The following is a 15,785-nucleotide window of genomic DNA, read 5'->3' as shown; positions in this document are numbered from 1 at the left end:
TGTGCTTTGTGGATCTGGAGAAGGCATTCGACTGTGTTCCCCGGGGTATTCTGTGGGAGGTGCTTCGGGAGTACAGGGAACATGGCTCTTTGCTACAAGCCATTCAGGCCCTGTACAAACAAAGCAGGAGTTTGGTTCGCATGGCCGGCAGTAAGTCAGACTCATTCCCAGTGGGAGTTGGACTCCGTCAGGGCTGCCCTTTTTCACCGATTCTATTCATAATTTTTATGGATAGAATTTCTAGGCGCAGTCAGGGGATGGAGGGTGTCCGGTTTGGTGACCTCAAGGTCACATCGCTGCTGTTTGCAGCGATGGTCCTATTGGGGACATCAGGTCGTGAACTTCAGCTTTTGCTGGATCTGTTTGCAGCCGAGTGTGAAGCGGCCGGGATGAGAATCAGTACCTCCAAATCTGACGCCATGATGCTCAGGCAGAAAAGGGTGGAGAGCCCTCTCTGGGTCGGGGATGAGCTCTTGCCTCAAGTGGAGGAGTTCAAGTATCTCGGGGTCTTGTTCACGAGTGATGGTACAAGGGAGCGGGAGATTGACAGGTGGATTGGTGCTGGGTCAGCAGTGATGCGGGCTCTTTACCGGTCTGTTGTGGTAAAGAAAGAGCTGAGCCATAAGGCAAGGCTCTCGATTTACCGGTCGATCTACGTTCCCACCCTCACCTATGGTCATGAGCTTTGGGTAATGACCGAAAGAATAAGATCGCGAATACAAGCGGCCGAAATGAGTTTCCTCTGCAGGGTGTCTGGACTCTCCCTTAGAGCATCTGGTTAGGATGCCTCCTGGATGCCTCACAGGCAAGTTCAACTGGGAGGAGACCCCGGGGAAGACCCAGGACACACAGGCATGACTATATATCCCAGCTGGCCTGGGAGCGCCTGGGAATCCCCCCAGGGGAGCTAGTGGAAGTGGCTGGGAAAAGGGAGGTCTGGGCCTCATTACTTAGGATGCTGCCCCCGCGACCTGAACCCCGGAGAAGCGGAAGATGATGGATGGATGGATGGATGGATGGTATTTTTTAAAAATCGGTTCATGGTGGAGAGGTGCATGCACAGCAATGTGGGTACTGTAGGCAAAGAGTTTGCTTAGTTCTCAGATTTATCATTAATTTATTTTCATCAATATTTCACAAACAGATACAAGTAGGCTTGCAGGTGGTTTTGGATAGTAAATGAAATGGCTGTGGGGCTGGGCAGGTAAAGATCCAGCACTCTGCCCAGTTCAGTGTAACTCTGTTTTTAATTCATGTGAGGATCTACACATCAACACGTGCACTGATTCAGCAGTGCTGTTTGGAGTGTTATAAGCAAAAGCATAAAATAATCAAAAGAAGAGAGAAAACAATATTTGGAACAGAAAATGAAAACACAAATGTCTCAGAAACAAAGATGCTTCCCCGGTAATGTCTTTAATAAAGTGCTCTGCACATCTGCATTCCCCTCTTTTCACATTAGCTTTCTCTTCTACACATCTCTTCTGTGGTGTTCTGATAACAAATAATTTATCTGAGGTTTTTGGTAACACTTTATTTGGAGTGGTCCTTTGTAGATGATTAATAAACTCAGATTAATAATAAACAGATTATCAGTAACACATCAACAGCTTATCAGTGAAGTAGCAGTAGTGAAGCAACTGAATATATAGAGGTAAATTTCCCATAGCTATTCAGTTGATACCTTACTTACACTAAGTATACGTGTTGTTAATAATTTATTTCCATTGTGCAAAACGTAACCTTACCAGCCTTACCCAAAACCTGACCCTAACTCTGGCCCTAATCCTAACCCTAACCTTAATCTCAACCCAAATCCTAATCCTAACCCCCACCCTGGCCCTAATCCTAATCCTAACCTTAACCCAAAACCTAATTCTTACCCTCACCCTGACCATAATCCTAACCTTTACCTCAACCCAAAACATAATCCTAACTCTCACCCTGGCTCTACTCCTAATACTAACCTCAGCTTTAACCAAAAACCCTGGCCATAATCAAAGTCCTAGCCTCAACCTTAACCAAAAAACTAATCCTAAAACTGGACCTAATCCTAAACTTAACCTAAACCTCAACCCAAACCTAATTGGAACCCTCAACCTGGACCTCAAACCTCAACCCAAAACACAATCCTAATCCTAACCTTCACCCTGGCCCTGATCCTAACCTTAATCTTAACCTTAACCTCAATCAGAAACCTAATCTTAACTCCCACTGTGGCCCTAATCCTAACCCTCATATGTTTTTGACATATTGCTGAGAGTCCATTGAGTGTTTGTTTTATCTACATTTTTGTACAAAGTGAAAAAGTCACTCAGTAAAACCGAATTAAACAGGAAACAATGGAATTAAACAAGAAAGATATTTTGGGCTAAAATGACATAAGAATCAGTATTTTAAACTTAAAAAATCACAATAAAACATTCCATCTTGGTGGTTTCACATCCTGGTAAACATTGTTAGAGAGCTGCAAAATCACCTGAGCCTGACAAAATACTGGGCAGATATCTCTTGATGTACAACATCAGGCTCGTTTTTTAAAAACCTTTCAAAAGTTCTCTTTATTTTTGAAGTAGTGTAGAATCTTAATCTCACACACACACACACACACACACACACACACACACACAACACACACACACACATTTTCTAAGCCATCACATTTTCAAAATCTATTTATTTGTGTTATTTGTGTTTATTTGCTGTATATATATATATATATATATATATATATAATGTTTCTATATATATGCATATATATATATATATATATATATATACAATCATACATGTATAATCATATCACACACACACACACACACACACACATATATATACATATATATATAGAGAGAGAGAGAGAATCATACCTATATAATCATATATATATATATATATATATATATATATATATATATATATTAAAAAATCATAATAATCTATATAATATATATAATATATAATCATATCACACACACACACACATATATATATATATATATATATATATATAAACAGTGATTTTCTGGATGTTAGTGTGTTTAACCATCTCAGTATTATATGTAGTTAAAAAGCAGCTCCTGGTTCGACCAATCAGTGCTCAGTAAATTGAGCTCATGATGTAATTGATGATATTAACGAGTCTCTGTGGCGGCTGTGAAGGTGTCAAGGAAAAATATGGACCTGAGAAATTCTGGTTACTTTTTATTGTTTTTATGTTTGTTTGAATTATGAATACGACTTTATTCTAATGTATATTGTGATAAACTCACTGCTGAGGCCAACTGTTTAAAAATTTGCTTAGATGCCTAAAACTTTCACACAGTACTGTACGTTCACACACTTTCACACCTAGGGGCCATTTAGCATCCCCAACAGGCCTGGCTGTACATGCCCTTGTGTAACATTATAAGGTTTGGAGCTGGTTAAAAAATATTCAGCGCTATAGCCCTGGAAGCCCAGGCCAGGCGACGCCCCTGGCTATATTTAAGTTGTAGACACTGTGATCCCTGGTTCTTATCACCACCACTCTAAAGAAATCTGAGCTGACAAGGTTCTCTACAGTGAACCATTTCACATCAAACCCCACTGAATGACTTCTCAACCCCTGAAATATGCAGAAATTTAGAAAAAACCTCTTTAAGTTAGAATTTACAGGATTTTTTCTAGAAGATGTACATCAGTCTTTTACAGTGCACAGTTTATCATATTTGAAAAAATATATAAAATATAAAATGTGCCATAACTTTGGTTTGGCTGTATGTCTTTTTCCCCCGACATGTTAAATTCAGCATATGAACAGTAGTTGTGTATAGAAACGTGCAGAAGCGTGGTCACTTATTTTCACTAAGAAAATCAAAAAAACATATTGTTTTCCCCCAAACCTTTGCATATGTCATAAAATAACAGGCAGGTTGTAAATGTACATGTGGGGACCTCTAAATCACTGTATTTTACTTTAAATTCCGTGCATATCTTCATTAGACTACTTATAATTACAATATTATTCTGTAAGTAGAAAATACAAGTTCATGTTCCTGTAAAATTAAAATAAATGGCCATTTTTCTATTTTAAAGTTTTTACTCTTACAGGATTCATGTAAAAGTCTACAAACACAAAAATATAATTGCAACCTAATTACACACAAATATATTCAGCTTAAGTAAATATGACTGCAATCAAGAAGCCAGAAGTTTCAAAGGCTGGCAGTTTATGTTTGACCATAATGTCTTTTACGATCACCGTTTTGCTCCTTTCATCAGAATGAACGGCCAAATGCTGATAGAAACGTTGTTGTCATAGCAGCGATATCTAGTGGTGGCTGATCAGGCGAACAATCAGCAAAAACAGCCGTTAATCCTCCGGCACATAATCTATCCGCACTTCTTATGGTGCAGAAATGCAAATCATCCCCTTCTTATCTTGTCAAATTAACTTTTAATGGAAGACGCCATATGGTGGGCCAACTGTACACAACGATGCTGTGGTCCACCCCGTCAGGGGGAGGATTTCGGTGATTAGAGTGAGTTTGTCATGGTGCACTCTTTAAACTCTCAACAAATAAAGGTTCTCGGCTTTAATTGGCGTAGAAGTTTCACGTTACGTGAGAGATTCTGAGTTCTGACAAAGTTCTTCATACTTACGCGTCTCATTTACAGACATGGCACTCTAACAAACTATCTCCTGAACAGTCCTTCTGGTGGCTCATCCATGGCAGGTGTCAGACACCCAAATGATAATCAGAATCAGAATCCTTTATTGATCCCAGCGTGAAATTGCAGAAGACCCATTTTGTCAAGTTTCAACAAAAATCGAACCACCTTGGGAGCCACAACATGTCATGGCTGTTTTATTGAAGTAGCATTTCACCGTCTTGGCTGTAAATATGTCTCAGTTTGTGCTAATGTACTAATACAAAATTAAGCAAAACAAAGACTTACACTGCTCTGCGTTAAGCTGTAGCTATAGCAGCTTTTCCTGCATCTCCACCAGGAAACTTTTCCACAGAAGTAGCACACTTTCTCTCAAGTGTCTTTTTTTTACGAGGTTGAAGTCACTTCTCATTCTCCAGCTTCTTGTTCGAATTTTCCCATTCCACCTTAAATGGTGCAAAGTAAGCTACATAGTTGTCTACTTTCTAGGGCCTCAGGCACCTTTTAAGGTGGAACCAGAATATGGCGAATGAGATGCGACATTAGCCTCATAAAAAGTTTTAAAAAGTCAAAAATTCAGTTTCTTGTTGCAGATTAAACATATCAGGAAACAGCTGGAGTGACTATAAATGTACATGTGTCTCTAAATTGTATTACATTTTATATATATACATATACTATTTTATACTAAATTATATCTATTTGCCTCTAAATTATCGATGTTTATCTTAAAATTTAAAATGCCGTTTCGTAGCTACTAGCTGGGCGAGATTGTTGTCTGCATTGCTATGGTGACCAGCAGTCTGTGCACCAACCTTCAGGGTTAAAGGGTGAATCAGCAGTTCTACATTAACTCCAGCGGTTAAGACCATTTACTGTTAAACCGTGTTGAACAATCAGCAGAGCTTTATTTTACTGTGAGGGAGGATTATTTTATTATTACCTACAAACCTGATTCTGCTGTGGAGCCGCAACAGGGCAGTAAAAGAGTCGCATGTTGCCGACCTGTTCTGTGGTGTCACTCCAAGGAGCTCGTAGTGGCACATTGATTTTTAGGTGTGAGACTCTAACGTGCCTGAAGTGGTGAGCATTTATTCCCTCTGTTTTATTTTCTGTTTAATGTTCAGCTAAAATATAGCATCTTTTGTTTGTATGACTTTTATTTTGTTTTAACCGATGCCTCACTTCATTTTCAAAATAAAAGTTTGACTTGATGTGACGTCAAAGTGTTTCTCCCTGGTTCATGCAGTAAATGGAAACTAAGCAGGAAAAACGGTCCATTTATTTATTCAAAGTAATTGTTTTTGTGATGTCACAAAAAACACATTTGCCCATACCTGCCTATTCAGCCTGCAGCAGTTTAGATCCGACCCATGTATGCAGGTGTTATAAGGAGAGTTCCAGTCTGGACCAGTTTATGAACGAGGCACAATACAGAATGATCAATCAGAACAGAGATCGTTTAAATATCTCCGTCTTAAAGACACAGTCTGTTTTTATCTACAGGTCATGTAAATATGAATTATGGCTGTTTTTTTGCTCCGTAAAATGACAGAAACATTATAAATGTAACATTACTGCAAGAAAATAGGAGTGTATGCTCTTTAATCTCCCACTGTGTGTTAAAAGGATGCTATATAAAGTTAAAAACATTATTATTAAAGAGGGCTAGTGAGAAATTGGAAGGCAGTGGGGCTTTTTATTGTATTTTATTGTTAGGTTTTTATTCCCCTGCTTTGTCTGGGTGGTCCCCTGGGTCTCGCTGCAGACCTTCTTGCATTACTTATTCATTTTGCACTGCGGAGTGAAATCCTCGTCCAAACAGAACGTTAAGCATCCGTGCTGTCTCCAGCCCCAGGACCCCATGCTGAGGGCTCTTCTGCCCAAATCTGAGTGGCCCCCGGGGCAGAAGGCTTTGGCAGCGCTGAGTACCTGAGCCACTCAACTGTAATGAAGATTCTGCGGCTAAGCACACAGAAATCACTCAGAAACGGCCGTAACCGGCACCCCCCGTCCCCTCGAGCTCCGCAACCAGGCCGGGTATTTTCGCTCGACCTTAGCAACGTCACGCTCGCATGCACCGAAATCTCGGGAAGAAAAAAATATACGCAATATTTCCCCAGAAGGCTTTTATTCATGCGGCTGATTCAACAGCTTAGCAAGGCTCTGAGCCAAATTATTTAAGCTACGTGCTATGTGCTAGCCACATAATGTTTCTTTACTCGGCCCACAGTTTACAGGCTGATGCAGTATGCATGTGCTGAACATCAAAAAGAAAGCTGCCTCCCTCAAGATAGCACTTTTCCCTTTGAATTCCAGCAGGCTATGCAGCTTACATGAGATTACATATACACTGTATGTCCAAAGGACTGTAGATACCTGCACTGCCCGTGTTTCTTCTCAAGTCAAGAGAGTTCGCTGGAGGAATAGCCTCTACTCTTCTGAGAGGGCTTTACGCAAGATGTTGGAACAGCGCTGTGAGAGTTTGATTGCACTCAGCCACAAGAGCATTAGTGAGGTCAGGTACTGGCGTTGAATGACGTCAGGCACTGACGGTTACTAACGACAGCCTTCGTAATGGCCTTCTCACCCTCTTAACCTAGGACCGCCCTGTGACCAGCTAGTGATCTTCCCCATGTTTCATTCCTGAAGGAAGTCCTAAGGTGGGGATGAAGAGGGTGGCAAGTTTTATACACACACACATATATATATATATATATATATATATATATATATATATATATATATATATATGCACACACTCACCAGCCACTTTATTAGGTACCTTGCTAGTAAAAGGCTGGACCCCCTTTTGCCTTCAGAACTGCCTTAATTCTTCGTGGCAGACTTTCAACAAGATGTTGGAAACGTTCCTCAGAGATTCTGGTTGGTTATTTGAGCTCCTGCTGTCTTTCTATCGGAACCAGTCTGCCCATTCTCCTCTGACCTCTCACATCAACAAGGCATTTTCGTCCACACGACTGACCGCTCACTGGATATCTCCTCTTTTTTGGACCATTCTCTGTAAACCCTAGAGATGGTTGTGCGTGAAAATCCCAGCAGATCAGCAATTTCTGAAATACTCAGACCAGCCCGTCTGGCACCAACAACCACGCCACGTTCAAAGCCACTTAAATCCCCTTTCTTCCCCGTTCTGATGCTCGGCCTGCACTTCAGCAAGTTGTCTTGACCACCTCTACATGCCTAAATGCAGTGAGCTGCAGCCGTGTGTTTGTCTGATTAGCTATTTGTGTTAACAAGCAACTGAACACTGTACCTAATAAAGTGGCCGGTTAGTGTGTGTGTGTGTATATATATATATATATATATATATATATATATATATATATATATATAAAATGACTTATGATACTGAATGTTTTTAAAAGTTGGCTTCACAGTCTAACAGATGTCAATGACATTTTTTGGAAGGATGGAAAATGATGAAAATTGCTTTTCTAAGGGAAGTTGTCCAGTGCATAAATGTGTTTCATTCCCAAGCTGCACTGTGCCAAAATAAAGGTTGTGAAATGCCCATCAAGAGAGAGTGCGGCCACACTTCTTATTCAGACTTACTCAGACTCATCCCTCCATTATTTTATTAACCCTTTTGTTGTCATTAAATATGTATTACATCATTGTAACGTGAGGGGAATCTGTTTGTTGCCTTGAGGCAACATTACCTCATTCGCTAATTAGTACTCACTAATTAGAAGATCCTTTGGCACAGGTAGCGACCACAAGGCAGAAATGCAGGGAGGCATTTTTACTCTTTTCCACGCTAAATCCATTTTCACAAAGCCCAAAGCTGCACACCGTAGTGTGGACTGATCTTCCCGTGAACAGTGTGCGTTTTATCTTGATTAATATGGGTTAATCCTGCACGGAAAAACGAAGTTTTAACGTCTAGACGCCTCCGAGAAAAGGCTTTAATCATCACGTACAGTAATCACACGATTATTGTACGTTATTATGGCGCATTCTTAGGGCACAGCTCGCTCCTTCAGTCATACATATTTCATGTTACAGCATGAAGACGAATGCAGACGTGCTCCCGTGCTCAGGATTCGGGGGCTGGCAGTAATCCCTTTGTGTCCACTAATATGAAAATCTACAGGGATTATGGGAAGGGGGAGGAGGGCTGTTTTTCTTCCTGAGCCCTCCAACCTAATCTTTTAATCATAACTCCACATCGTGTATGTTTACTATTATTCTACAGACATATTTGTTGTTATTGTTATTGTTTTGTCCAGCAGATTAATCATATTAATAATAATAATAATAATAATAATAATAATAACAATAGGCCTTAAAAACAACAACAATAATAATAATAGTTTTTATGCCATTGATCAACACTACATTCTTATAACTATCATGTGGAAGCTCTACATAAAATAACTATATAGACAGAATCTCTGTTCCTGCTCTGTGAAAATCGAGTCACTGAGCTTCGTTTCTGCCCAGTGATTCACTCAAACACTCAGTTCAGGGTTGAGAAACAGAGGAACCTGTGCTGCTGTGGATGAACTGGGTTTCTATCCATCCCCACATTTATTCCAGCAAGCCACGCCCCCTCAACTGGAGTTGGATCATTAAAAATCACAAGTAAGGGCTCTCGAGTGGTGCAACCATCTAAGCGTTGGCCGTGTCATCAGGTGATCACGACCTCGATCCCTGGTGATGCTACAGCCGTCCGTAGCTGGGAGTCCAAGAGAGCACAATTGACCTCGCTCTCTCTGGGTGGGTAGGATGGCCCCCCCTTCTCCCCCCATCACTCAACGCGATACTCATCAGTGTAGGTGTCTGTTAGCTGACGTAGCAGATCTGGCGGTTGGCGTTTTCCTCCGAGCGCGTTCGGCTGTCCCGTGACTTTGCGCGAGCGGCTGTTCGGAAAGAAGCGGTGGCTGGTTTCCCAGGTCTCGGAGGAAGCCTGTGCGGCCTTCACCCTCCTAGCGCTGGTGGTATTGTGTGATTGAGGGAGGCCTAAATAGTGTTGGAATTGAAGACGATTAAATTGGGAAGGAAATCAGGTAAAAATAAAACATTTTTAAAAATTAAAAGTACAGCAAGAATCTTGTGGTCTAGAAATAACAAAGTCAGTCCTAGAGCAGGAGGGCAGGGCTTTAAGGTTCTGGGACTGCGAGTGAGTATAACCCAGTCCCAGGGGCGGGGCTACGACTGCTTATGTGTTTGAAGTATTAGCTTGTCCTAGCATGAGGGCGGGGCTTTAGCAGTCTAGAGTGGCTCACTTTTGGCGAGCATGAATTACTTACCAATGATGGCGTAGGAAGGCGGGGCTGTAGTGTCTTAGAGTGACGCTGTTTCTGAGTATGATTTTTTGATCAATCATAATGAAGCAGGGCGGGGCTTTAGCATTGGTGCTGTTTATGAGTATGAATTTTTGATCAGTCATAATGAAGCAGGGCGGGGCTTTAGCATTGGTGCTGTTTCTGAGTATGAATTTTTTATCAGTCATAATGAAGCGGGCGGGGCTTTAGAATTGGCGCTGTTTATGAGTATGAATTTTTGATCAGTCATAATGAAGCAGGGTGGGGCTTTAGCATTGGCGCTGTTTCTGAGTATGAATTTTTTATCAGTCATAATGAAGCGGGCGGGGCTTTAGCATTGGCGCTGTTTCTGAGTATGAATTTTTTATCAGTCATAATGAAGCGGGCGGGGCTTTAGCATTGGCGCTGTTTCTGAGTATGAATTTTTGATCAGTCATAATGAAGCGGGCGGGGCTTTAGCATTGGCGCTGTTTATGAGTATGAATTTTTGATCAGTCATAATGAAGCGGGCGGGGCTTTAGCATTGGTGCTGTTTGAGTATGAATTTTTGATCAGTCATAATGAAGCGGGTGGGGCTTTAGCATTGGTGCTGTTTGAGTATGAATTTTTGATCAGTCATAATGAAGCGGGTGGGGCTTTAGCATTGGTGGTGTTTATGAGGATGAATTTTTGATCAGTCATAATGAAGCGGGCGGGGCTTTAGCATTGGTGCTGTTTGAGTATGAATTTTTGATCAGTCATAATGAAGCGGGCGGGGCTTTAGCATTGGTGCTGTTTCTGAGTATGAATTTTTGATCAATCGTAATGAAGCAGGGCGGGGCTTTAGCATTGGCGCTGTTTCTGAGTATGAATTTTTGATCAGTCATAATGAAGCGGGCGGGGCTTTAGCATTGGCGCTGTTTCTGAGTATGAATTTTTGATCAGTCATAATGAAGCAGGGCGGGGCTTTAGCATTGGTGCTGTTTCTGAGTATGAATTTTTGGTCAGTCATAATGAAGCAGGGCGGGGCTTTAGCATTGGCGCTGTTTATGAGTATGAATTTTTGATCAATCATAATGAAGCGGGTGGGGCTTTAGCATTGGTGCTGTTTGAGTATGAATTTTTGGTCAGTCATAATGAAGCAGGGCGGGGCTTTAGCATTGGCGCTGTTTATGAGTATGAATTTTTGATCAATCATAATGAAGCAGGGTGGGGCTTTAGCATTGGTGCTGTTTCTGGGTATGAATTTTTGATCAGTCATAATGAAGCAGGGCGGGGCTTTAGCATTGGCGCTGTTTATGAGTATGAATTTTTGATCAGTCATAATGAAGCGGGCGGGGCTTTAGCATTGGTGGTGTTTGTGAGTATGAATTTTTGATCAGTCATAATGAAGCGGGTGGGGCTTTAGCATTGGTGGTGTTTGTGAGTATGAATTTTTGATCAGTCATAATGAAGCGGGCGGGGCTTTAGCATTGGTGGTGTTTGTGAGTATGAATTTTTGATCAGTCATAATGAAGCAGGGCGGGGCTTTAGCATTGGTGGTGTTTGTGAGTATGAATTTTTGATCAGTCATAATGAAGCAGGGCGGGGCTTTAGCATTGGCGCTGTTTATGAGTATACATTTTTGATCAATCATAATGAAGCGGGGCGGGGCTTTAGCATTGGCGCTGTTTATGAGTATGAATTTTTGATCAGTCATAATGAAGCGGGCGGGGCTTTAGCATTGGCGCTGTTTATGAGTATGAATTTTTGATCAGTCATAATGAAGCGGGCGGGGCTTTAGCATTGGCGCTGTTTATGAGTATGAATTTTCGATCAATCATAATGAAGCAGGGCGGGGCTTTAGCATTGGCGCTGTTTATGAGTATGAATTTTTGGTCAATCATAATGAAGCAGGGCGGGGCTTTAGCATTGGCGCTGTTTATGAGTATGAGCTGCTGGCCAATGGTGGAGCAGGAGGGTGGAGCTTTAGTGTTTTAAAGCAATGCTGTTTATAAATATAAGCTACCAGCAATCATAGCGAAGGAGGGCGGGACATTTTTACAATGGGACTCTTTTTGAGTGTGAACTACTGACCAATGGAGGTGTAGGAGGGCAGGGCTTTAGTGTCTTTGAATAGCACAGTTTGTAAGTATGATTTTTTTGGCCAATAGTACCAAAGGAGGGCGGAGACATCAATGTTTGTAAGTAGACCCACTGGCCAGTGGTGGTGCAGGAAGGCAGAGCTTTAGTGTTTTTGAAATCACTGTTTGTAAGTAGAACCACTGGCCAATAGTATTGCAGCAGGGCGGAGCTTTAGCATTGGCACTGTTTGTGAGTGGCCAATGGTAGTGCAGGAGGGCCTTAGTGTTTTTAGAAAGGCACTGTTTGAGAGTATGAACTATTAGCCAGTGATAGTGTAGGAGGGCGGAGCTTTAATGTTTTAGAAATCACTGTTTGTGATTATGATTATACTTCTGGGGGGATGTCACAGGTCAGGATTTCTCAGTTTGGCTGGACCACTCAAGCCCAATGTTTAGCCTGCCCAAGAAGAGAGGAGCTCAGGGACGTCCCTGTTGACCAGTTCCCATCTTTGGGATTAAGTCATCTGTCTAACCGGGAAGCCCTTTTGTGAAATACCCCCTCTCTGGCCATTTGTAGCGCAGGGAGGTGTTATTGTCCAGTTTGTGAGTATGAGCAACCGGCCAATCAGCAGGGCAGGGCTTAGGCGTTTTAAAACACCACTGTTTGTGGGTCTAACTACTGGCCAATGGCAGCAAGAGGGCGGGGCTTTAGCGCTTTGGAACTGCGAACGTACTACTGGCCAATCCTAGCGCAGGGGGCGGGGCTTGGGGGATGCGGGTGGAGCGAGAGAGAGAGAGAGAGAGAGAGAGAGAGAGAGAGAGAGTGTTGCGCTGTGTAAACTGACACCATCGCGTCTTTCTCCTCACCGTTTGGAGCCGAGAGCGTGCGGAGGAACCCAGGCAGCGGCTGAAGCGTCTCCTCGTCCGCTACGAGCTACGATGCAGGAATAAGCGCAGAAATCCCACAGAAGAGCGCAGTGACGGCGGCGGTCAGCGGGAAGAAACTCTGTCGTTTTCAGCCCGGTGTTTTGTTGCGGACCAAATAAAGGCTGCTTGGCGTGGAGGAGCGGTGCCTGCGTCAGGGTAAGTTAGCCAACATGTATCAGACCGCATTTCACTTCATAGATGCAAACAAATCTGCATCCTCGTGCATCATAAAGGCTCCTCTCTCCTGCCTTTATTTCCCTCTCAGAGGAGGCAGTGGATGGAGCAGGGCAGGGTTTGATATCTGATACTGTCATTAACTCAGCCACTCAGGCTCGCCAACTGTTGCCTTCACTGTTTGGGTCCAAGTTTGGTGTATTTTTATTTTTTCCTTCTATCTTTTATCCTCCGATTTCCTCCGTTCGTGAGGAAAGTCAGCGAGTTCTTCTCTCGCTTCTTCAGCCGTGAAGTGCTGGACGCGAAGCCAATCCGCACAGCCTGCGTAAAAAGGCAGAGAGACGCAGCACGCAGGCGCTGCGATGCTCTCCCAGCTCGTACAGGAGTGCTGTGAGTTGTCAAAGGTGGAAAGCAGAGCCACGGCTGCTCTGATTGACGGGGTTTTTAGCCAAAAAAGCAAGAAATGTTTCCATCTTAATGAAGAAACTGCACCTGGCAGCTGCACGGAGGGGTGCAGTGGTGCAGGGAAAAGGGGAACCCAATGGAAATGGACAGTTTCTGCCTCTGAAAGTGGTATGATTTGTGTTGCCTTCCGAGAAAATCAGTGCCAAACGGTTGAGGTCGTTGGGTCCGGTGGTGGACTTGGTGGTCAGCTTGTGGAGATGCAACTTAGGGATCCAAAAAAAAAGGGGGGGTAAAAATTCTACTTTGTTTTCCTGCTTTCTTTGGACTCTAATGAAATAAGTGGCAGCTGCAGGCGGATTATTATGGTGATCTATGGTGGCGTTTCTTTGGACTGGACAGGACTGGACTGGACACTGTGTTTTCTGAGGGGTTTGGCAGGGATGGTTCACAAAACAGGGGTTTATGGAAGAGAGAAAGAGAGAGAGAGAGTATATGTGAGCGCGCTCCCTCACAACACACTGGCGGGGGGTGGGTGTGCATCCTCAGACAAAAGTGTTGCTGTAGCCAAGAACAATCTATTGTTGGTCATATAGAGCATTGATTCACACTGGTGCCGGACATGAGACTGCAAAAAAAAGAAAAACGTCATGCTCTACTCTGTCAGTGCCGCTGCTCAACGGACAGGGCTGACGAAAAGCAGAGCTGCGGTGACGGACCAAGTGCACTGCAATCCAGTGCCTTATCAGCCCAGATTCACTTTAATAGCCCTACTGATAATAAAACGCTGTATTTTCAAGCTGCTTTACGAAGAGCACAACAGTAAAACACAGAGAAAACAGTGAGTAATAACAGGAATAAGGCAATAAATGCAACATAGAGGCAAAGCCAAATCCAGGAGAGCCTAAAACAGATGCATATTAACGGGTTACACTGAACAGTAATGACCAGTCCTAGGGTAATGAGCCATACTGTGGACAGTGAGGTGGAGAATAGTGAGTGCTACTAGTCTAAAGAGAAAAGGAAGGTTTTCAGCTTGAGCTGCCACTGATCCGAGACCAGATATCAGCAGAAAATGTGAAGGGGATAAAAAAAGAATGACTTGAGTAAAGAATAAGGAGTTTGAGTGCAATTGTGCAATTTCAGGTCTTTTTTAAGAAATTTAAGAAAAACTGACATTTTTACAGCAAAAAAATATTGTATCTGTATCGGCCGATGCTCAAGCTTTCCGTATCCGTGCTGGAAAAGGAGAACTGGAATCGTTCCATCGGGAGAAACGGCTCTAAGAAGGAAATAAATACAAACCAAAAAGCAGGAGAACGTAAAACAAATGCATATTAACAGGATACACTGAACAGCAATGACCAGTCGAAGGGGAACGAGCCGTGTTGTGGGCAGTGAGGTGGAGAACAGAGAGATATTCCAGTCTAAAGAGAGAGGGGAAGGTTTTCAGTTCGGGTTTAATAGAAGGGAGAGAAGACAGCGAGAGATGCACTGATCTGGTACCAGGTACCCGCAGAAGATGTGGAGGGGAAAACGAACGAATCAGAGAAGTTTGAGTTTGATCGCTTACTTTCAGATCTTCGTTTTAAGAAAAACGGAGGTTTTTACGCCAAATATGATGGTATCCGTCTTGGCCGATGTTCGGTGTTTCAGTATCAGTACTGGCGAAAGAAAAAGAGCCGTCATGTCATCTCAAATAAAAGTGCTGTCGATGTCAAATAAATGGAAAACAAGAGAACAAATGCAACCCAAACCCAGTAGAGCCTCAAACTAGTAAACATAAACAGGTCACCACAGACATGAATGACCAGTCATAGAGAAGCAAGCCGGACAGTGGACACTACTTTCCTAAAAATGCAGGTTTCTGAACGGTTCTTGGCTTACGATTCTAGGAACAAGCTTCAGCTACTGCAGAACCCTTTTAGAATCTTCTAAGAAGGTTCTTCACACTGTCATTTCAGAACCATCCATTGAAAGGTTCCTCACTTCTTCAGTGCTCCATTGGTAGCTTTTGTTTTTAGAGTGTGTACTCTTAGCAAAAATGGCTCTGTATAGTTCCTAAAAACGTTCTATGAGTTGGAACAGTAGCATGTATCTTGTTAGTGTTAGAGAACCATTTTTAGAATGGTTTTAGAAGAACCAGATACATGTTTTCTGTGGTAAAGTAAGACCATTTAACCATGCATTCATGTGGTTTTTTTGAGTTGTAGCCACTGCCTTTAATGAAGGACCTTTGAAGGACTGCTTTTTATGGGCGTATGAGGTGAAGACTGGTCTTGAGAGAAAGAGAACG

The 15,785-nt window shown here is 42.6% G+C and overlaps 1 protein-coding gene across 1 annotated transcript in view; it reads left to right on the top strand.

Annotated features, from left to right (window-relative positions):
• Positions 1 to 12,818: 12,818 nt before the first annotated feature.
• sema4c (sema domain, immunoglobulin domain (Ig), transmembrane domain (TM) and short cytoplasmic domain, (semaphorin) 4C) overlaps positions 12,819 to 15,785 on the top strand; it is a 128,357-nt gene continuing 125,390 nt past the window's right edge. The window contains exon 1 of the mRNA XM_037531769.1: positions 12,819 to 13,069. The gene's annotated coding sequence lies outside the window, so the exon portion shown is untranslated. The remainder of the gene's footprint in view (positions 13,070 to 15,785) is intronic.

Source organism: Pygocentrus nattereri, chromosome 20 (assembly GCF_015220715.1).
Source record: "Pygocentrus nattereri isolate fPygNat1 chromosome 20, fPygNat1.pri, whole genome shotgun sequence".
Classification (NCBI taxonomy): Eukaryota; Metazoa; Chordata; class Actinopteri; order Characiformes; family Serrasalmidae; genus Pygocentrus; species Pygocentrus nattereri.
Note: the sequence above shows the minus strand (reverse complement) of the source record. Positions and strands in the feature narration are given on the sequence as shown.